Raw genomic sequence first — 22,336 nt, 5'->3', positions numbered from 1 at the left:
AACTTTGCTGAACTCTCCACGGCACACCACCTAATCAAATTTTCTATAGAGAAAGACTATCATAATTTGCAAATCTTTGGTGACTCCAAAATTGTTTGTGACTGGATAAACAAAACCACAACCTGCCACACATACACTTTGGGACATATATTGGCAGAAATTCATAGATGCATCTCACATTTTGATAGTTTTGTTTGTCATCACATCTACAGGGAACGAAACACCATCGCTGACCAACTTTCCAAAATGGCAGTGATCAGGCCACACAATGTCTAGTTGATACAGGAGCAGCGGGGAGTGGAACATTTCCAGTACTACCACCGGCCGTATATGGACCATGCAGACCAGGCTCAGTAGGAGCCTAAAATTATGAAAAACAAGTCTCTTTTAATTTGTCTATTTTGAATTATATATATATATATATATATATATATATATATATATATATATATATATATATATAACAGCTCATGTTTTTAGCAATACTCTCTGCATAGAGTATGTCTAAATTTTGACTCAATTATGCAATACTATTTAAACACTGTCTCCTTGCATGGAGATCTTATTTTGGAGATCATTTTTGGGATCTAAATATTTTTGAACTGGCACACAGCCACACCTTATGCATATGCACTCGCATCTACAACATGTAATTTTCTTATATTAATGAAAATTACGATTTTTCCAAGGGGAAAAAAAGAACAATAATTGAATAATAGGCACTAAATATATTTTTCTTGTACCACTAATGGAATTTTTTGTTTTTTGTTTTTAAATCTTGAAGCTAAAAATAATTAATAGAATTACACTTATTACATATCACATTGTAAAATTTAAGTATAGTAATGAAATTTAACGGTTTTGAATTTAATTTTACATCAAATAAAATTATGATTGCTCTATAAGTATTGTCTCTCATGCAATACATTAAACCATGCACGTGAATAAAATTCAAACTCTTTGTTAATCGTACTTTCTGATTAAGAATCAATTTTATTTTTTTAATTAATTTTCAAATATAAATCATGTAGATTAGAATTGGTTGTGGAAGAGAATTATCTATTCTTTATTCCACTCATTTCTCATTGCAATGGAAGAAATTTCACCAGCTTCACAAAGTAGACCACCCCTTTCCCAACAGATGTCTTCCACGAGAGTAGCAAAAAAAGTTCAAAGCAAAGAATATCAAGAAGAAAAAATGCCTTTAAAGCAAGGTTATGGATAGCCGTGAAATGCACTAAATGTTATAGTGTAGGAGAAAGAGTTCGATGGCATTTACTTGGAATGGTGAAAAAAGAACAAACAGTTATATGGACAAGGGTGCCTAAAACAAAGAAAACATCTCTACATAAGCAATTTAATGAACTTGAAAAATTGAGACATATTGTTGAAGGTTCAATTCAAACCAATAACAATCCTAGTGGATTGGCAGTTGGTGGTCAACACTCTTATTCTCAACATCAAGTTTCAGTTTCCCACCTTGAAAATTTATGGGATGTAAAAGGGAGGAGAAATCTTGATGCATCCATTGGGCAGATTTTTTTCGCAAATGGCATAGCTTTCAATGTTTTTAGATCTCCTTATTTGAAGGAAATGGTGAGGGATCTAGTTAAAACTGCCCCTAAAGGTTACACGCCTCCTAGTTATGAAAAGACGAGGACAACAGTGCTATCTAAAGAGAGCACTCAAGTTGAAGCTAGACTTCATGACATTAAATATAGTTGGAAAGAATTTGGGGTCTCATTGTCTCAGATGGTTGGACAGATGTCAACCATCGTCTCCTTATCAATATTTTGGTATCTTGCCTGAAAGGAGTTATGTTCTTAAAATCCCATGATACCACAGGAAAGAAAAAAGATGGTTCATACCTAATGGGTCTCTTCAAAGAGGAAATAGAGGAGGTTGGAAGAGAAAATGTGGTCCAAATTATCACAGATAGTGCCTCAAATAATGTCCTTGTTGGGGGGTTGATTGAGGATGAATATCCAACAATTTTTTGGATTCCTTGTTCTATGCACTGCATGAATTTGCTCCCAAAAGATATTAATAACATTGCATGGGTTGGGAAAACTATAAATGAAGCAAAGATGCTACAAAATTTTATTGTTAATCATGCAACATCCATAGCAATTTATAGGAAATATGCAAATTTTCATCTTCTTTGATGCACTGAGACTAGATTTGCATCTACATTCATCATGCTTCAATGCCTTATTAAAATGCATCAATCTTTGAAAGAAATGGCGGTATCAATGGATTGGCATAGATGGAAGGGTTCTCATATTGGAGATGGCCCAAAATTTGAGGACATTATTATTGGCGTTTCTTCAGAGGATTTTTGGAGGAGAGTGGAGGATATTGTCACCTTGATCACACCTATTGTTACAACCCTTCACATATTTGATAGTGATCAACCATGCTTAGGGGATTTTTTTGAGAGTATGGATCAAATGAGAGAGAAAGTTCATGATATAATGGAAGATGAAAATTCTAGGATTGACAAAGACACTAGAAATGAAGTGTGGGAACTTAGTTTGACAAGGTGGAAAATGCTCCATAACCTTCTTCATTCTTACTCAATCCTAAATGGTTTCACAAGAAACCATCTACAGATGTGGAGGTGATGCGAAATTGGAACACTTTTATAAGTAGGTGTTACAATCATTAGGATCACACTGCTTTACAACTTGAGTTGGGAAAGTACTTGAGATCAAAAGACCACTTTGCAAATGAAGATTGTGCATAAAATAGAGAACAACTTGGACCCATAGGATTTGGGATGCAATATGGTACAAGGACTCCCTTGCTTCATAGCTTGGCTATCTTTTTCTTTCACAGGTATGATCAATACCAAATACCTTTAATGTATTGATTTATTGTTTAAGAAATTTAGTATAATGTTCATTTTTTATTATTTTCCTTTTAAGATTTCAAATGTCTATTGCTAACATAATGTCAATTTTGTTTTACAGGTTACTAGTTCATCTGCATGTGAAAGAAACTAGAGTGAATATGCCTTTATACATTCATCAAAGAGGAATTGCCTAAGTACAAAAAAGGCACTAGATTTGGTGTTCGTACACTCAAATCTACACTTGTTGTCTCAACAACAACTAGAGTATAAAATTGGACCCACTAGAATGTAGGATTATGGCGGTTCAAAAGATGATGGAGATGATGAGCTTCCACTTGAGGTGCTACAAGACAATGCTGAAGACATGATTGATAGTACCAAGAAGTCTACTGACCATAATAATGCTTTTGGAATTGGATCAAGCTCAACAACCATTCTAGAAACGAGCTTGACAATCTAGATTATTAAGTTTATTTGTCTTTTGCATATGAATTGCTAGAAGTGGCTTTAGAGATACATTTAATTATTTATATTTCAAATCTCTTATTCTCATAAATGTTTGCTATTTTTTTGGAATTAATGATTGGCTAAATTTTTGGATTTGAAAAATTATGACATCTTTCTTAAAAGTAAATCACTCTTTATAAATGTTTCTTTAGAACTTCACATGTGGAAACATTAGATTTTTATGATTAATGTTGTGTTTTATATTGTTAACCTTTAATCTTGTTTTTTCTCTCTCCTCGTTTCTTATACACGAAACCTGCAAACTCTGTTTCTCGTATCGTTGTCGTTTCTCGTTCTGTTTCCCGTTTCCCATTTTTGGTAACGTAATTGCACACTCGGCCATCAAGGTCCACACTTCTTCCCACTTTCATATATGCTTCTACTCCTATATATTGTATGCCTTCATATGTTCCCCTACTCCTATACGTTATATTAAACCATCCCCATCTATGTTTTTTTTGTGTTACAAAGATGGGCAAATTTCCTAATAATACAAAATAGGATAATTGCCAAACAAAACACAGCTTGCATGAGATTATAAATTACAACATACGGGATGTCCCTATGAAGTGATTGTCTACAAATAAATGCTAGCATACAAAGAGAAATGCCAAAAAACATGAAGTTACTTTTATATCATCCATTGTAATCGTTCAGATCAAAACATCCACTTAGGTCATGTCTTGTTTAAATAAGTATGCATAGACAAAATGCTCAACATAACAAGAAACAATGGGAAATATTATTGCACATATTCAAGTAGAATAAAGGAACAAAATGTCAATTTTTCTCACACATTTTAGCAACCCCAACAACCATAAATAGAATAATCATGAACAACATATTCCCAAATTTGAATCTATTGTAGACCCAAAAAGTGTAGATTGCAGACTAGTCACCACACACCATGTCATATTTTGTCATATTTAATTAAATAGACAGAACATGAACAATTGTAGACAAATTGAAGAACCTAAATTAGGCACAGAACCTAAGCCATAGTAATTTGTTCCAAGGAGTGACATATTTAGATATAAGGGACAAAATGTGACCAATTGAAGACTTGGAATTGAGCACAGAAACTAACCACTGTAAAGGATTGACGAATAATTGATTTTTTTTTCACTCTAAATTTTGGGATATTCTTAGAATATACCATTGATATAAATTTAATAAATTAAAATTAGTACCAGTTGCTTTTATTTACCTATTTTCAATGTAATAATTACTACCAAACCAAACCAATGTCTTTCCTTCTTTTCCCTTGCCTAGCTTTACCCCCACCACCTTTGTTTCTTTGCCTTCACCTCTGTTAGGGAACACTTTTAAAAACTAATCCAGCATCCTTCCGGTTGATTCTACACGTTCATGCTAGCAAGTAGCCACAAAATTCGAGACAAAGTGAGGAGGAATAGAAAGCTTTCAAATAAAGGCTAGGACAATGACACAACAACATAGACCAGAAAAGACCAGAAAAGTAGGGCAAGTTGCCCCAGACTAAGCACAGCACTACATGCAAATCCAAGCTAGGATCAACGATGAAAGTTATCAAAGTGAGACATGCCAACGATAGAACAATACCAAAGGCCCAAGCTCATACAACAGAAGTTTGAGTAAATTTAGGTGACTCACGTGTCCTCAGTTTATGTGGATCTCAAATTTTGAAATCAGGTGGTCAATAAAGTGAAACAATTTACCTTTCTTTTCTTCTTCATATTTTTAAATATTCCTAAAATCTACAATGAAATAATGAACAATGGCATAGTGAAACTGTAGTCATTTTTCAAGACGTATGGTGCTCATGAGAAATAAAAATAATGCTAGACATATTGCACCATGAGAAATAATAATATAACTTATAGCCTTTGATATTGAGAATCAAAAGTTAATTCATAACTAACAATATCTTAATAGATTTTCTTTTCTAGGGTGGAGATGATTTATATTTCCCTACGAAAACCTAAATATTCTTTTTTGAGTTTTATGTTTCTCCACTTTAACTGCATGGACATAGTTATTTAATTGTTGGTTTAGATAATCAAAATTACAATCAACATTTCAAAAGTCACTATAAGTAGAATCGCTTGCCATTATTTAAAAATTTAATATATTTTATTTATTTAAAAGTTTAGTGTATGTTATTTATTTATTGAGAGGTCAGAAGTACATAGAAGTACATGTAGCATGGAGGGCATCACACAGGGTGCTAGATGGCAGACAATGATGGATAGTTGGCTCGTACTGGGCACCAAGGCTGAGGGTATCGGGAATGAGGCCAATGGAAAATAGAGGTTTAGGGAAACCTCAAGCTGGGAAAGAAGGTTTACTGTTACTGCTACTGTGTTTGTATTTTGCCCTTGCTTGCATGCGTCCAATGAAGGTGGGAATAGCTATTGTAATATGTGGAGGCTTCCAACAGACATGGAAAAGTATCATGGTCAACCAACAAGATTTTGTTGATTTGGACCCCGAGCCTGGGGACATCCTATCGGAATGGGGTCTGGATGTCACTGAGTAGAACATCGAGAAGTATATTCGTTCAACTAGGCCTCCATCTAGGAAGGGAAGAGGCTCGGTGGTGGGATGGAGTTAGGAAAGTTGTTTAGGGTTTCGAGAGGAGAAACTATGCGGTTCAAAGGAGGAAGCCTAGGGGACTGTCAAGAAACCATAGCTGAGGCAAGAACACGCGTTTTTCTAAGCAGACTATGCAACGGAGGCAGCAACGGGAAACCAAGTAAGTGATTTAATCCCTAGAGCCACTGATACATTTGGTTTTTTTATGGGAGGGTTAGAATACATTGTTATGAGTTGCGGGTTGAGGGGAAACGAGGGTTTGAAGTAGTTTTTGGTAGAAGGCTTGGGGAAAAAGGAGGCAATAAAGTGGAAATGGTTGGATAGTAGGGTTGCATGTAGGAGTCCCCTAAACCAGAGGATAGGAGAGACCCTATTCTTGAAAATAAACCCTTTTTCGGAGGAGTTTTCAGAAGAAGCTCATACACGGGGTTTTAGATGTTTTCTAGAAGAATCAATGGAGGGGTCGGGAGACTTTAGAGAACATATTAGAGGAGAAATTTCTTTGCTTATCTCGGTGGGGCATGAAGAGCTTAACCAGTTTCCTTTAATTTAGGAAGTGATGGAGCCTTCCTTCCTTGCAAGAGTGGAGGGACAACCCTCAAAAGTGAGAGTTTTAAACCAGAGAAGTTTTTTAGTGGAGAGGCATGCAGAACCGCTCTCTGTAGAAAGAATCAATGAGAGGGAGACTAGACCAAAAGCAGGAAAGCAGGGGAAGAGGGGAGGAATGGGAATACAGGAATGAAGAGGAAGAAAGGTAAGCTGATAAAGAAAAAGGAGGTAAGCCTAAACTTGGTGTTGCGAGTTGATATTCATATTGACAGAGAAATGGAAGTGATAGAGGTAACCTTGGTTGGGAGAGCTAAGGGGAAAAAATACTCAACAAATTACATCTCTAAATGGACTTCCAAAGTATGGAAGGAAGCGCCAGACCAACAATTTGAAGTGTCCACTCTAGCTAGGGGTTGGTTCATGATAAAATTTAGCAAAGGAGAAACCCTGGAATGGGTTTTGAAACGAAATTGATTTTTTGGCAAGATGCTTATATTGTTTAAAAGATGGAACCCCTTGTTTGATGCCCAGAGAGAGGAGGTGGTGAAGATTCTGGTTTGGGTACGTCTTTCGAGATTACCCCCACCTTTCTGGATGGAGACGGTGTTTAGCTCCATTGTAAATACACTAGGTCAGTCTCTGGAAGCATAAATGTCTTTTGTGGAATCAAGGGACAAGGGACTAGCAAGAATTTTGGTAAGATTAAATCTAAGTGAAGGACTAGTAGAGGAAATTCACCTTAAATTCAAGGATTTATCATACACACAGGCTTTAGATTATGAACATATTCCTTTCCATTGTCACTGATGCCACATTTATGGGCATCTTGCTACAGATTTCCCTTTGGGATTTAGAAGGAGAAGAAGGCATCTAGGAGAACAAGGAAGAACAGAATGACCCCAAAGGGAAGAGAAGGATAACATATAACCAGAGGAATTGGGAGTTAGGAGGGTTGGAGAGTGAATGCATATGAATTACGAAGGAATGAAGGATATGCATAAGGAATAAATGGCAGAGAAAGAGCAGGAGCAGCCTGGGGAGCCGGGTCGGCAGAGATAGTGGAGAGTGGAGAAGTTGTTTATGTGCCCCAGTCACAGGGTACGACTCTTTCTCCTATCCCTTCTATTCATAAATTCGTTATGTCTTTTCTCAACTCGATCTCAAGACCTAGTCCTTTCAGGCCTCCTCTTTTGGAAAATTTGCATGTCGAATTAGTGACTGAGGCCCTGGATAGTATCATAACCTCCATTCTGGAGATTCTCCTGAACCAACCCTTGGCTTCAATCCTTGTATCCCCCTCTTCAGTAGGATTTTCTATAGAGAAATCTCATTATAACCTTCGGTCTCAGGAAAAGAAGATCATCCCTTAGGAAGTTGTAGGAGGGTTGGGAGTCCATCGGATCTCAGTTGTGTTGGAAATAATACTGAGAGGGGGGGGTGAATCAGTATTATCAGATCAGATAAAACTTTTCAATTTCATACTCAGAAACATATACGCGACTTCAGTTAAGTGAACCCGCGTGTACACGCGACTGTGTCTAAAGCAACTAGCGTATATGCAGAGATCTTATGATTCAGTTAATCTTATCTTCAGTAAATGCATCAGGATATTATTAAGCATATTAACAGTAAACAGATGCAGTATAACAGAATAGATCATCACACAAAAGCCACACACATGAACACCATGATATAAGGTGGAAACCCAATGTGGGTGAAAACCACCTGCTGCAATTTGTCTCTTTCTTCTTTAATGAGAAACTTCTTTTACAATGTACTGGTGCAGTCCTTTACCAGCACGCAGGCTACAACCTGCAGAGGGCTACAACCCTCTCTCGTTTTCCAACTACTTTTGGAAGGGAGCTACAACCCCCTCAGCTCTTGTACTAGCTGATCCATTTACTAGTACGTAGGTGCTGACCCTACAACCTTCAGGGACCACGTTTCATACATTTTCATACTGGATCCAAGAGTACAAAGCAAACATTACCGCAATACAATCATCAACTTATACTTGCATCATAATTCATTAAACAACCCAATACCGAATCACTGAAACCCTGTCATCAAGAACACATAACCCAAACCAGAATCTAGAACTCTGCAACAACCACCAGAATCAGCAGCAACCTGAAATATTAATACTTATCATGCATACGCTACTTCACTGTACCAAAACCGCGTGTATACGCGCTTTCTCCAAAGGCAACCCGCGTGCAGATCTAGAAATGATTACTTCTGCCTTTGCTGTCAGATCCGACCCTTGCCAAGCGTCCCGAACAGATAACCAGCAATACCAGATCTTCTCACTGTGTCAGACACCCACAATCCATACACCTTTGCCTAGTGATCTTCTCCTTATATAGCCTTAGGCCTTGTTCAATACCAAGAGCCAAAACCATAGAAACACAATACCATCAACCTCGAAACTAGGGATCAACACGTCCGTCGAGACATAATGGTCCGAAACCATAGGCACAACTTCCAAGGACTAACCGCCATGGACCAAAGGTACTTTTCCACATACACGCGCTTTTTCTGAAGCCAACCTGCGTGTACACGCGACTTGGTCTTAACAAACCTGCGTGTATGAACTTCCTTGGCAAGCTGTACTAGGATCTGTCTTCTGATTAAGTTGCCATCTCCTGTACCAACTTCTGAGCATCTGTACCAACCTCTGAGTGAGTTGCCATCAAGGACAACACTTGAATCATAATGCCAACAAGTTGGACCTTGAAAGTATAGAGGAAGGAAGACCAATTTTTCAAAGGCTCAACAAAGAGAAAATATTGATATAGCAGTTGGGAAACAATTATCACTTACCAGGGTGATTAGAGCAGCGCATACCCCATATCGAGTGACCAAATAATTGTGTTGTCTTTTAATTGTCGAGGTTTTTCTAGTGCCTATAAAAAACTAGATTTGAAGGCTTTGATTATAAGTTAATGTAATGATATTATAATGCTTCAAGAAACCCTTGGAGCAGGAGAGGAGATCAAGTTTGCACTGAATAAAATGTTTCTAGGTTCGACATTCCTGACTATGGATGCCAAAGGAAGATCTGGAAGATTGGCACTGGGTGCCAAAGTGGGAAGCGTGAAGTTATTAAATTCTTGGGGATCAGAGCAAATCCTTGGAGCTGAGGTCTATTCCCAGGAGCTATGCTAAGAATTACTGATATTGAATATTTATGGGCCTTGTCAGGATAGGGTGCCATTTTGGAATAATCTATTCTCAAAATCCATTATGAATAACTCGAATTTGGTGGTTGGAGGTGATCTGAACCTCTCCTTGGGCCTATCAAAAACATGGGGCCATGTATCTCAAACAGATCCTCTAGCAGACTTCTTTCTGAACAAGATCCATTTTGGCAAGCTTTTAGATATAAACTTGACAAAATCCAGACTGACTTGGAGGAACATGAGAGTGGGGGGAGCTAGGGTATCCAAGAGGTTGGATTGCTTCCTGCTAAAAGAGGAATTGGCATCTAGAATCCCTTGCTTCAGACATTGGGTGGGGGAAGGTGGGGACTCGGATCACCTCCCTATTCTATTGGAAATGAAAGGGCCTAATAAAAAATCGGGGTCTCCATTCAAATTTAACCCGACATGGCTCAAGGAAGCCTCATATAATAACTTGGTTAAAACTACTTGGAGGCCTATGGTTGGTGAACAGGGGAGGGATCTAGCTCAACCCTTTATGGAGAACTTAAAGGGCATGAAAAATGAAACCATAAATGGGAAAAGGCAAAGAAGATAAAAGAGGAAGCTAATTTAAGAAGAATAGGGGAGGAACTAGATCAATTGGAGTCCATAAAAGGATGGTTATGAGACAATAGAGAAGAGGGAAAGGATCAAACAGTTGGAGACAGAAAGAAGGAAAATCCTTAACGATAGAGAAGAACAGTGGAGACTAAAAAGCAGAGCAATTTGGTTGGTAGCAGGGGACGAAAATTCAAAATTCTTTTAGAACTATGCAAAAGGGAGGAAAAATTCAAATACAATATGGGGATTAAAATCAGAGGAAGGAGGTACAGCAAAATCCTTTGATGAACTAGCCTCAATGTGAAAAAATCACTTCAAAAACCCATTCAAAGCTCCAGAAGAGGTATCAATAGTTTAGGTGATCCGAGTAGCCCAAAAATTCCCAAGATATGCTGAGGAGGATGAAAATGAAATGCGCATGGCCCTTGTGTCAAGAGGGGAGGTAAAAGGAATCTTAAAGTCAATGCAGAGGGACAAGAGCCCAAGACTGGATGGATGGACAATGGAATTCTTCTAGCACTTATTTGATATCATAGGGGATGACCTCATAGGGGTGGTTGAGGAATCTCAGAAAAAAGGATTGGTGTTTGAACCCTTCAATTCCACTTTTTTCACTTTAATCCCTAAGTGAGAGGACCCTTCATCTTTCGAGGAATTTAGGCCCATTTCTTTGTGAAACTGCATATATAAAATTATTACAAAGGTCATTGCAGTACAATTGAATCCCATTCTCTCAGGGAACATATCCAAGGAGAAATTTGGCTTTTTGGATGGAATGCAGATTCATGAAGTTATAGGGATGGCTCAAGGGACACTGCACAGTATCAGGAGGAGTCAGAAAAAAGGAGTGATTGTAAAAATAGATCTTTCCAAAGAATATGACATAATCATTTGGCTTTACATTAGGATGCTAATGACTCACTTGGGATTTGGCATTGTTTTATAAATTGGGTAATGAGATGTATTTCAAATGTTAGCTTTGTAGTCTTGATCAACAAGGAAACATCTTCTTTCTTCCATAGCTAGAGAGGACTCAGACAGGGATTCCCATTATCACCCCTCCTTTTTCTATTAGCAGCAAAGCGTCTTAGTCAAATGATCCTAGAAGCAAGGAGAAGATGAGACATAAAAGGTATCGAAGTGGCGGTAAACCTCCATATCTCTCATTTATTGTTTTTTGATGATATCCTCCTTTTCAGTGATGGAAGTAGAAGTGATATTTAGCAGATTAAATCCATCCTCGATTTGTTTCTAGTAGCTACAGGTATGTGTATCAATGTACAAAAATCTTCTTTGATTCTAGAGGGGTTCTCTAAGACTGGAATCAGGAGGATTACAGAGGTGCTTCCTTTTGAAACAAAGTCGATGATGGACAACTTCAAATATCTGGGATTCCACCTTAAGCCAGACACATACAAGAAATAAGATTGGTTCTCGCTAGTGGAAAAAAATTGAAAATTAGGCAAAATACTGGAGTTATAAATGGATGTCGAGAGCGGGAAGGTTGGTTCTGATTAAGTCGGTTATGAGGCCATCCTTTTTTACTAAACTGCATTAACTTGGGTGCCCAAAGGCATTCTCTCACGAATAAGGAAAGTATGTAATAGGTTTCTATGGGTCAAATCAAAGGAGGACTCAGTTCTACGATGGGTGGCCTCGGAGAAAGTAGATAGACTAAAGAAATGGGGTAGTGGGGCATAAAAGATCTTTCAGCTTTTTCATCCTCGTTAGCAGTAAAACTGGGATAGAGACTCATATCAATGGATAATTTGTGGACGATGGTCATCAAAATAAAATACATTGATCTGATGCCCATGGATGAATGACTGAGGAATCCAGACAAGAGGAATCCACAAGCCTCAGTCATTTGGAAAGCAACCTTGGAATCAATTAAGATCATTGAACAAGGTCTAGCTTGGCATATTGGGAATGGAGAGAAGATTCGACTTGGTATGGACCCATGGGTAGGATGCAATGAGGGATATGCTTTATTAAGAGAGGTTATAACCCACTTACACTCACAAGGATGTGTTCACCTAAACCAGATTGAGAAGGAGGGACTATCGATGATATGGAAGCAAGCATGGAAAGCAATGAAAGATATGCAAATGGAGCCCCAATGGACAGAGGAATGGTAGAAATTTATCATAGAACTAATGTTCGACTAAGGGGCCGACCAGACGAGTTGATATGCGTACATGCTCTGACTGGAAAATATTCCCCAAAGTGCGGCTATAGTCACCTAATGACAAGAAGGGAGTGGGGTGCACAGGAATGGTGGATCAAGCCCCTTGGGAAACTAAAAAACCCTGCAAAATCAAGACTTTTCTTTTGGTGTATCTTAAGAAATAAAGTCCCAACATGGGATAACCTTTAGAACAGGAGTAAGATGGGACTCGGGTGGTGCACCCTTTGCAAAAGAAAGGAGAAATCAGTTCAACACCTTTTCTTGAAATGTCAGTTTAATAAAAGTACCTGGGAGGAAACCTTAAGGCTTGTGGGAAAAAATCAGGGATGGGAAGCATGACAAAGATGGTGGGATGAGACCCAGGATGAAAACATGAAAAGTCTTCCGTTAATTATTCCATGGGGCTTCTAATTGGCTCGGAATAAGAGTATTTTCAAGGATTTGGCCCCTTCTTATGTTCCCATTGTCATAGAATGTGCCTCAATTTATGCCCTGATACCCCTACCAAATATTGTTAAGAGTATTAGGGAAGTCAGAGAAGAACATATTAGGGGGGACCTATCATGAGCTTCTTTTGACGGAGAGTCTGATCCACATAATATCTGTGGGGTAGGTTTTATCATTCACACCAACACCCAAAAAAACATAAAATCATCGGTGGGCCTTGGCCCAGGAACAGATAATTTCGCTGAATTACAATCCTTAAGATTGTTGCTTTGTTGACTTATACATTTGGGGATGTGATCGATCCAGGTCTTTGGAGGCTCTTAAAATGTTGTAAAATAGTTTAATGGAGAGCACAAATCTCAAAACTACATGTTGATTCCATCGTTAGAAGAAATTTTAAACTTAAAACATTGTTTTAACATTATCATTGTATGTCATATTTACAAGGAACGGAATTCAGTTGCAGACCTCATATCTAAGGAGGGTTTAAAACAAGCTATGGCAGAAGGGGAAGAGGACGAGGCAGAAGGGGAAGGGAGTTGCCTCGTGCAGCTGACCCAGGCACCTCGGATCCCAGACATGGAAGAAAGCCAATAGAAAGGCTTATCAATGAAGCGACAACAACATACAAGGTAGGGACAGATGTAGGCATCAAGAAGATCTTAGAAGATTGGGAGGCACAGATAAAAGAGGAGGCGGATTCAGAAGAGGAAATGGAGGCCTGGCGTGAGGTAATCCCGGACCCAGGGAACACTAGGGGGAGACTCACACAATTCAAGCAGACTCTATACTTGTATTGGCTCATGAAGAGCCTCATGGGGAAGGCAATGGAGCAACTATCAATGGGGATGGCAATGACCCTCCAGGACATGCCAAACTACAAGAAAGACCTGCAGGCCATCCAGTTCCAGTTGTGCAAGCAGGACATTCGCCTAGATCATATTCAAAGGCATATCCCTCGTATTATAGACCTGGCAGAAGCACTAGGAGACTCAGCTAAAGACCCAGCCCCAATTGACTCAACCTCAGAGGATTAAAAGGAATAGTCAGGTTCCTGAATGTTTTTTGGTTTTTAGCGGATAACATTTACTTTTATTAATGTATGCTTATGATAGACAGAAACTCAAACTCTTATCATGATATAGATGTATATATAACTTGGGTAGATCGCCTTAAACTATATTATTTTTGGATGGTGTATAACGAGGATAAGTGGACAACAGACTTCGTTTCCCACTGGGCAAGTTGAGGCCACCTATCTCATCTATGTGGTGTAAACTTGTCTTTTATAAATAGAAAACAGAAAGTCCTACCAAGATTTACAAAAAAAAAAATGTCTTCAAAATTGATATACAACCGTTAAAAAAATTATAAAATGAAATTTAAATATTGAAAGATTTTTTATAATTTTTAAATATAATTATTTATTATATTTCAAATAATTCTAATAGAAATGATATATAAGTTTTTCAATTTATTGTTGTTAAACATTTACGTATCAACTATGCTACACAAATATATAAATAACAATAATAAAAGTAATATATAAGTTTTGCCATTTAATGTTTTTTATAAACTTTATTACCAAATATATAAATGACAATAACACACATATTTTTGAGTTTTGAGTGTTTATCTTAATTGGAGTGATATATAAATTTTGTCCATTAGGATTCTTTTAAAATGTTTGACCCTTGTAATACATATTTACAAATTACTTGGAATTTAGCTTAACAAGATGGAGCCTTTCAAAATGAAAGAAATACTTAAATCATGAAAAATCTTAAGAATGAGAATTTACCATAAATTTTAAAAATTTAGACTAATTTTACTAATTTTTAATATATAAACTCTGAAATATTTATTGATATTGGTGATATTTTTGTAAAAAATATTTAAATTTATAATAATCTATATAAAATTGTAATAATTTTTAAGATAAATAATTTTATCATATAATTTTTTTCCTTACAAAAATTATAAAAATCAATTTATTTTCTTTCACACAAATCATAGTATATCATAATAAAGTTATAGATTTAAAGTTGAGATGCAACATTCCTACTTCTACATAAAAAAAATAGCCCATCAAAATATAATAAGATTTTATTTAGAAATAAATGTGTTTTTCAAAACCAATTCCAACATGTAGCTACCGATGATTTTAGAAATTTGTTGAAAATGATATTTTTTGTTCCAATAACTAATAGTTATAATTTGTAATGAAAAGTCATGAACCTTGTGTTCCGCATTGGTTCACAAATTTCACATTGATATTGTCTGCTTCATGTACGAATTACTCATGCCAAGAGCCCCATAGGGATGCATCCCCACACTATATGTTCCGCCTTAGTTGTTTTACACTGGTATTGCCCGCAACATGTACAAACTACTTGTGCCAAGAGGCTAATAGCGATGCATCTCCAAATTGGGATAAAGTAATAATTTATTGGGCCTAGAACCCATAAAAAAATATATCCCCATGTTCTTTGTAGAATGTGCATCCATTGAGAAATATATCCCCATGTTCTTTGTAGAATGTGCATCCATTGAGAAATGTGTTGCATGGATAGCCATCAATTTCCTTCGCAATGTTCAAAGTAACATGACTAGTTGTCTTTGCACCCACACTTGTTAAAATATGAATTACCATTGAAAATCATTGGTAAAAATATGTACTTTGTAAGTTTTAAATGATAAAGAAAAGTTTTATTTTGTATTATAAAAATATTAATTTATTAAAAAAAATTATTAAAAAATAAAATATTATTTAATTTTTATTTAAAAATATATATATTTTTAATTTGATAATAAAATAATTTACAATTTCAATTCCATAGCTAAAAAATTTATAATTATATTTTAAATAAATCTAAAATAACAAAAATACAATATAATTAATATTTAAAATGTATTTGAGTTTCTCAAAACCATAACCACCCAAATCAACTCAAGTTCCTTAAAATATATTAACTCATCCACTAATTATGATATTGATGAAACACCCTTAACTAATGGGGTAGACACAATACGTCCCCACCACCCAAAAAGAGTTATTCTCCCTGCAAATAAACAAAAACATTTACCACAATCAAAATAAATCCCTCCTATCAATTCTCCCAATATAATTTTCACATAATTAACATCTCTATTTTAACTTTATTTATACCATTGTTTATTTTACCATATAAATGTCAAACCACATTAATCTACTTTATAATAATTAGTTAGGCCGATAGGCCTTCCTTTGAAAGAAACTTTCGTCGTCCTTTTCTTTCTACAGTTGACACGTGTCGTTCTTCCTTTGAAAGAAACTTTCGTCGTCATTTTCTCTCTGCAGTTGACACGTGTCGTTCACATTCAGCGGCAAACAATTTTCGTATTAGGGTTCTTTTTAATATTTTTCAGCGGGCATTCAGCGTCTCCTTCAATTACTTGTCGTGGTCTCAACCGAGAATCTTTGCAGTGGCGCGAGTTCTATTGCCGGGATCTCGCAAAACCTCAACGCAACACTGTTATGCCAACGCCTTTCTCCATAATGATGGCGGTCTCGAATCTTCACCCACTACATGAAGCCGGCAGAAATATCCCCAAATTTGTTACAAATTCCTGTAATCCCTGAACAAAACGTTACAAATTACTGAGAAGGCAGTTTAAAGTTAACAACGATTCTCCAAGTGCCTTCAATGGCGTCCGCTGTGATAGAGAAGGGCACGTTGTGAGATTAGAATTTGAATGGCTCTGAGTCCGTGACCCTTTGGCCCAATAGTTCATAAATCAAACTACAGTCCTATGGGAAAATGTGGTCTTGGTATCTGATGCACAATCTTCCAGAACTGTGTTACAGTTAGCGAGCATGTAGGAGCTGATGATAGGCATTGTTTAGAAATGTTTGACAGTTGTGTTCCTTTTGAGCTTATGGTTTGATCTATAATATTATTTATGTGTTGTCAGGAACATCAATTGGAGTGTCATGTGATTCAAAGGACAGAACTGCTAATGAAACATGATCTACTCCATGTTAGGCTCTTGGTTGCCAATCCCATTGTTTTGGAAGCTTTATCTGGGACAGGGATTGAGGTGGCTGTGAGTATGAAGTATGAGCAAATGAAGGACATTGGAAAATCGAAGTCACGAGCAGCATTATGGCTGAAGAAAAACGTCATGGGTTTCATGCCTGATACCCTCATAACCAGTATCATTGTTAACCATCAAGGGATATCAGAAGAAGCAGTATCGACATTGGTATCTACTATGAAAGCCATTTATTCTGCTCTTGTGGATGCAAATCTAGATAAGCGTATCAAGGTCACAACCACACTTTCATCCACTTTGATTCAAGATGCATCTAGTGTGCCTCCATCCTCTTCCACCAAGGATTTGAGGTGGGTTCTTCACCCTCTGCTGGCGTTTGTCTCAAAGACAGGTTCTTTTCTGATACTGAACACTGACTTTAACAGAGATTTTGCACATAGTGAAGAAGACCTCATTAACTCTGTAGTCGTTGCTGCCAGAAATGCTATGGCATTTCTTCACTATCCTGATATTCCCATAGTTATTAATGATCAAGGTCTGCTTTCCGAAACAATGAAGACCTTTTTAATGACCAAAAATCTCAGGGATCAAGTTCTTGCCCAAAGCATGAATAGGGCTCACATATGGACAATAATAGTGAAAATGAGTTCTTTGGACGTTTCTATCATCTATGCTGAAGGAGTTGAGCAGAGAAGGGGAAGAACTGTTCCGCTCAAACTCTAGGGAGCTTTTGGACAATAAAGCTAACTCTACCAGGAACAAGACAAGTGAGTTGGGATCTCAGCTTGATACTTTTCCAACTACACCTATTACAACAACTCCTCCAACTCCGATCACGACCACACCCACAACACCAATAGGAATAACTCCTCCTCCAACAACAATCACACCAACAACCCCTACCACCCCAACAGTTACCCCTTACACCCCTCCCTCAACATCTACCACAACAACACTGACAACCAGCTCAAGCCAAAGTTGGTGTGTAGCAAAGCCTGGTACCCCTGATTCAAGCTTGCAGGTTGCTCTGGACTATGCTTGCGGGCTTGGAGGTGTAGACTGTATAGCAATTCAACAAAGTGGCACGTGCTATAACCCAGATACTGTTTTTTTTCATGCTTTCTATGCTTTTGACAGCTACTACAAGAAGAATGGCATGGCCCCTGGTACTTGTGACTTTGCTGGCAATGAAATTGTGACTACTCAAGATCCAAGTAAGCTAGATGCCCTTATGCGAAGTTTTTTTTTTGCCCCCTGTTTTTATTTTCATTGAATTTCTCAGTTTATATGGATTCCTATGGTCCTGTGGTGACGATAAACATTTTATCCACTTTTACATAGTTTGTTTTCTGCTTGTTTTGTTTCACTGTGTCAACTTCTTGGATACCTTCCGCTGAGTCTCATCTTTACATTGTGTTAGATGATAGTTGAGTTGCATGCTTATGATTCATCTACCCACTTCCATGCCTGGTTGAGCTCATCTGAATGCAAAGACCACCTTCGTTGATATACATTTTCCCATTGTAGGTTCCACCATGATAAGTAAGTGAAACTGCCTTGAAACTGCATGCAACCTTCACATGTAAACACTCGTTATGGATAACTTGTATTGTTCAGGATATTTCCTTTTGGTTTAATGATGGAACTGTGTGATGTATTAAAAGAGAGCTATATTTGTAGGCAATCTGCTCTTCTACATACAACATAACTTTCATTTATGCTTGGATATATTGCATATTATTTTTTCTTTATTGATTTTGTTATGAGAAGCTAAGGGTATGCATACTAAGTTTCCTTTATACCCACTCTGTCTTCTGCAAATTTTACTGTTCCAGTTTATATGAATATAAAAGACGTTTTTTTTTTTTGTGCACCGTTTTGGTTCTGCTAGATTCAAGATATTTGACTGTGATTAATATGCTTGACATTATACATTTTCGAAAATCTTCCCTTCATGGGTTAACATGATATACAAATTGAGGCTTGAAATTGTGTGAGACTGGAGAATGCATTGCACTCATGCAAATCTTCCTTTACGGATTTTGTGATGACAGGTACTGGGACATGCACATTTCCACAAAGGTATATACTAAGGAACCACATTCCTCCTCCTATCTTTTGTTCATTTTTCTGTTCTACAATAAGTACTTTTTCAAGTTTTCATACAGAATTGAGAATCAAGATTTACTGGATTTTTGATATATTTTATGTTATATCTCAGCTTATAGTTTTGTAGCATTCTGATTTTTCCAAATTACTTGCAGCAGTAGCAGTTCATCACTTCTTAATACAAGCATACCTGCATCTGGTGGCTTGGGTGCTACTAGTATTCCACCAACATCGGGCAATAATGGTGATGCAACATCCATATTCTTCTGTGTTCCTGTTTTCTTTGATTGTATCTATGATGGTCGCAAAACAACTTTAGATGATATCGATCTCTATTGGGTGAATCGAGGAGAAACATCAAGATGTTTTAGTTGGAATAGCTAGTGTAGACAAAGAGCTAGAGGATGTACAGGAAAAACTCTCCAGAGTTCGATCCCATTTGTCCCAACATTTTTTTTTATGTAATGGGGGGAACGCTAGGAGAGACTTTGAAAATGGGTACACCAGTGCAGTTCAGGTAATTCTTTCACTTTGTAGGAAAGAGAGGTTAAATATAGTTGGTATGCAGGTTTCACTGGGACAAATTGGTGCCACATTTTTTAGTTCACTATCAAGTAAAAGCTTTACAAGAGCAAACAATTGTCCATTTTCTGCAGTGTCCTGATTTCATGCTATACTCCATAGTTTTCAGAATTAAGAATTTAATTAACAAACTTTGGCAGCAGAATAGCTCTGCAGTTGTCCTGCCTCAGGAGTGTCTGAGGTGTGAGCACTATGTGGCAACAACTACTTATTTCAGTTGCATCTTCTTGTGTGTTGGAACATTGTTGGTAGAAGCAAAAATGCTAGCAGTAGCCAGTTCTGAAGACCTAAATGCCTGTATCAATTAAAATCCAATAAATGATATAGTGTAGTAGATTTCTTCTAGGAGCTTCTTGGTATTCAAGCAAACAAAGTATATCATTATCACTGTTATTAAAATCCATCTTGTATTCAAAGCCATGCTCATCTTCTGGGGTCTGGATGTTGTTGTTTGGATGGATCAATCATCAAACAGTGTAATTGACAACTATGGAGATGTGGGCCTTGATAATAAAACTGTTTTAAAAGAATGGTATCTCATTCTCATCTTCTTGCTAACCTTCATTCAAATATTTATTTTAGCTGTCTTTTGCATTTTCCTGTGCGTTATCGGTGGCGATGTATTTTTCACCGGAACCAACAGCTATATCTAAATACCCAATTGCCTGGTCATATGTTGTTAACACAACATATTGGTAATAGTGCAGTAGTTTTTTCTTAATAGATATTGGCATTTAAGCAAAGAGTGTGGACTGGACACCATTTAGAAGCAGGCATGCATGCAATGGAGTGTTAATATGTAAATTGTGTGTGCAGGGGAGTGCCATTAAATTTCTGTTATGAACTCGTTGCAGTGGGAGATATTTTTATAAGAAAAATTGCAGCCTTGTTGGACAGTTCTTGCTTTATTGTTTCATTGCTTATACATGGATATTCAGCTCATACAAAAGGTTGTATCGATCTAGTTGGTATTGAGAGTACTTGGTTTCAGGTTGTATCGATCTGGTTGGTTTTTCACTCTGCAGGTACAGTTTTACTATTAGCTTTGTAAATATTTTTCTTTAGCAATAGCTTATGGCTTGGACAAGAAGGGTGGAGAGGAAAATATTGTTGTTTTTGATCTTGGCGGTGGCACGTTTGATGTCAGTGTTCTGACTATTGACAATAGAGCTTTTGAGGTTTTGGCTACAAACGGTGATACCTATCTTGGAGCTACTCTGTCTGAACTCTGTCTCGCAGTTTTACATTATGAATTTGAATATGTGCATGGTGGTTATGATTGACTTTTTTGGTTGGCTTTCGAGCTTTGAACTTACCAGGATGTACACTAATATGCAGGTGAGGACTTTGACCAAAGGATAATGGAATATTTCATCAAATTGATCAAGAAAAAACACGGACAGGATATTAGTAAGGATAGCAGAAATGAAATAAGACATTCAATGTGTTCCTTGTAATATAGATATAAACAAAACATCTAAAGAAAAGTAATTGCACAATGATCCAGTCCAAGAAAACAAGGTTTTCCACAAACCAATTAACTCTTCTAGAAAAATTCAAAAATTCCAATTAAATAATCCTATCGGCCTCTCCTTGTACCTTTTGGGACAATTGCTAGTTTATACTCCATTATTATTTCTTCTAAATAAAATCTAATTACACTTAAGGGATTCCTTTCTGAAATCAATTTAGCTTTTGTCCACCTATTATTAGGATCCTTTCTGAAATCAATTTAGCTTTTGTCCACCTATTATTAGGATGCCTGTTAGATTATATGTTGGACGATCGGACAATTTTTAGCGGTTTGATCAAAAGTAGTTTCAATAATTGGTTAAATCAGTTGTTTATGGTTTATCAGCGCAATGGTGAATAGCAGATCCACAGGCGTCTGTCGACATCTTGTAGAGCAACCTAGACTCGGCTTGTGGACCCGGCAGAGCAGACTGTAGTGAAATTCAATGGAACCATCCCTGCTTTCTGCCCAACATGCTCGTTGCCCACGCCTCATATGCTTTCAATATTTACAGGCAGAAGAATAAGCACCAGGGGGCTTCTTGCCATTTCAATGTCGTCGCATTTATCACAAAAAGCAATCCAGTACGCTTGAAAAACCAGTGACTAGATCCAATAATCTTTATGAAAAACCAGTGAATAGATCTATTTTTTTTTACGGAATACATTGATGATGTTGTCTCTTTCTTCTATTTTTCTTTGTGATTTAACTGCATCTTGGGTTTTCTTTGTGTGTATTTTACCGTTTCAGGCCATGTCGTCGTTGATTTTGTTACGCAAAAGCTGAGAGGAACCTGCCGCTTGCAGAACATCCCACCAGCTTGGACGAAAAGATTGAATATTTTGAAAATAAAGTCTTATTGGAGCAGCGCCAGATTGGGAGAAAGAAAGAGCCCTTGATCTCAGAGGCGGCGAAGGAGAATTCAACAGATTTCAGTCTCATAGCAGAAACAATAATACGCTGCTTCCACTTACCAAGTATCCACGAGGAGATGAGCAATAAATTATTAAACCCATATAGCAAAATTCAGTTAATTGTGAAATGATTACATCCGGATACAGATATAATGTAATAAATAAGAAATGAAATTGGTGAAGACATCCAGCCAACAAAAGGTCCTGCTAAGAGGGTTAGCCAGAAATTTTCGTTTCCACCCAGCTCTGGTGATATATTTTCCTGGTCCCTTCTCGTCTCCCCTTTCCTATAGTTTTGAA

At 37.1% G+C, this 22,336-nt stretch overlaps 1 pseudogene; it reads left to right on the top strand.

The window, feature by feature from the left end:
• The first annotated feature begins 2,240 nt into the window (after positions 1–2,240).
• LOC149238125 (uncharacterized) lies at positions 2,241–20,892 on the top strand (annotated as a pseudogene).
• The last annotated feature ends 1,444 nt before the right edge of the window (positions 20,893–22,336 follow it).

Source organism: Pinus tabuliformis, chromosome 8, assembly GCF_031772625.1.
Source record: "Pinus tabuliformis cultivar Carrire ecotype Pingquan chromosome 8, CPIR1, whole genome shotgun sequence".
Taxonomy (NCBI): Eukaryota; Viridiplantae; Streptophyta; class Pinopsida; order Pinales; family Pinaceae; genus Pinus; species Pinus tabuliformis.
The sequence above is the reverse complement of the archived record's forward strand: the minus strand, read 5'-3'. Positions and strand labels throughout refer to the sequence as shown.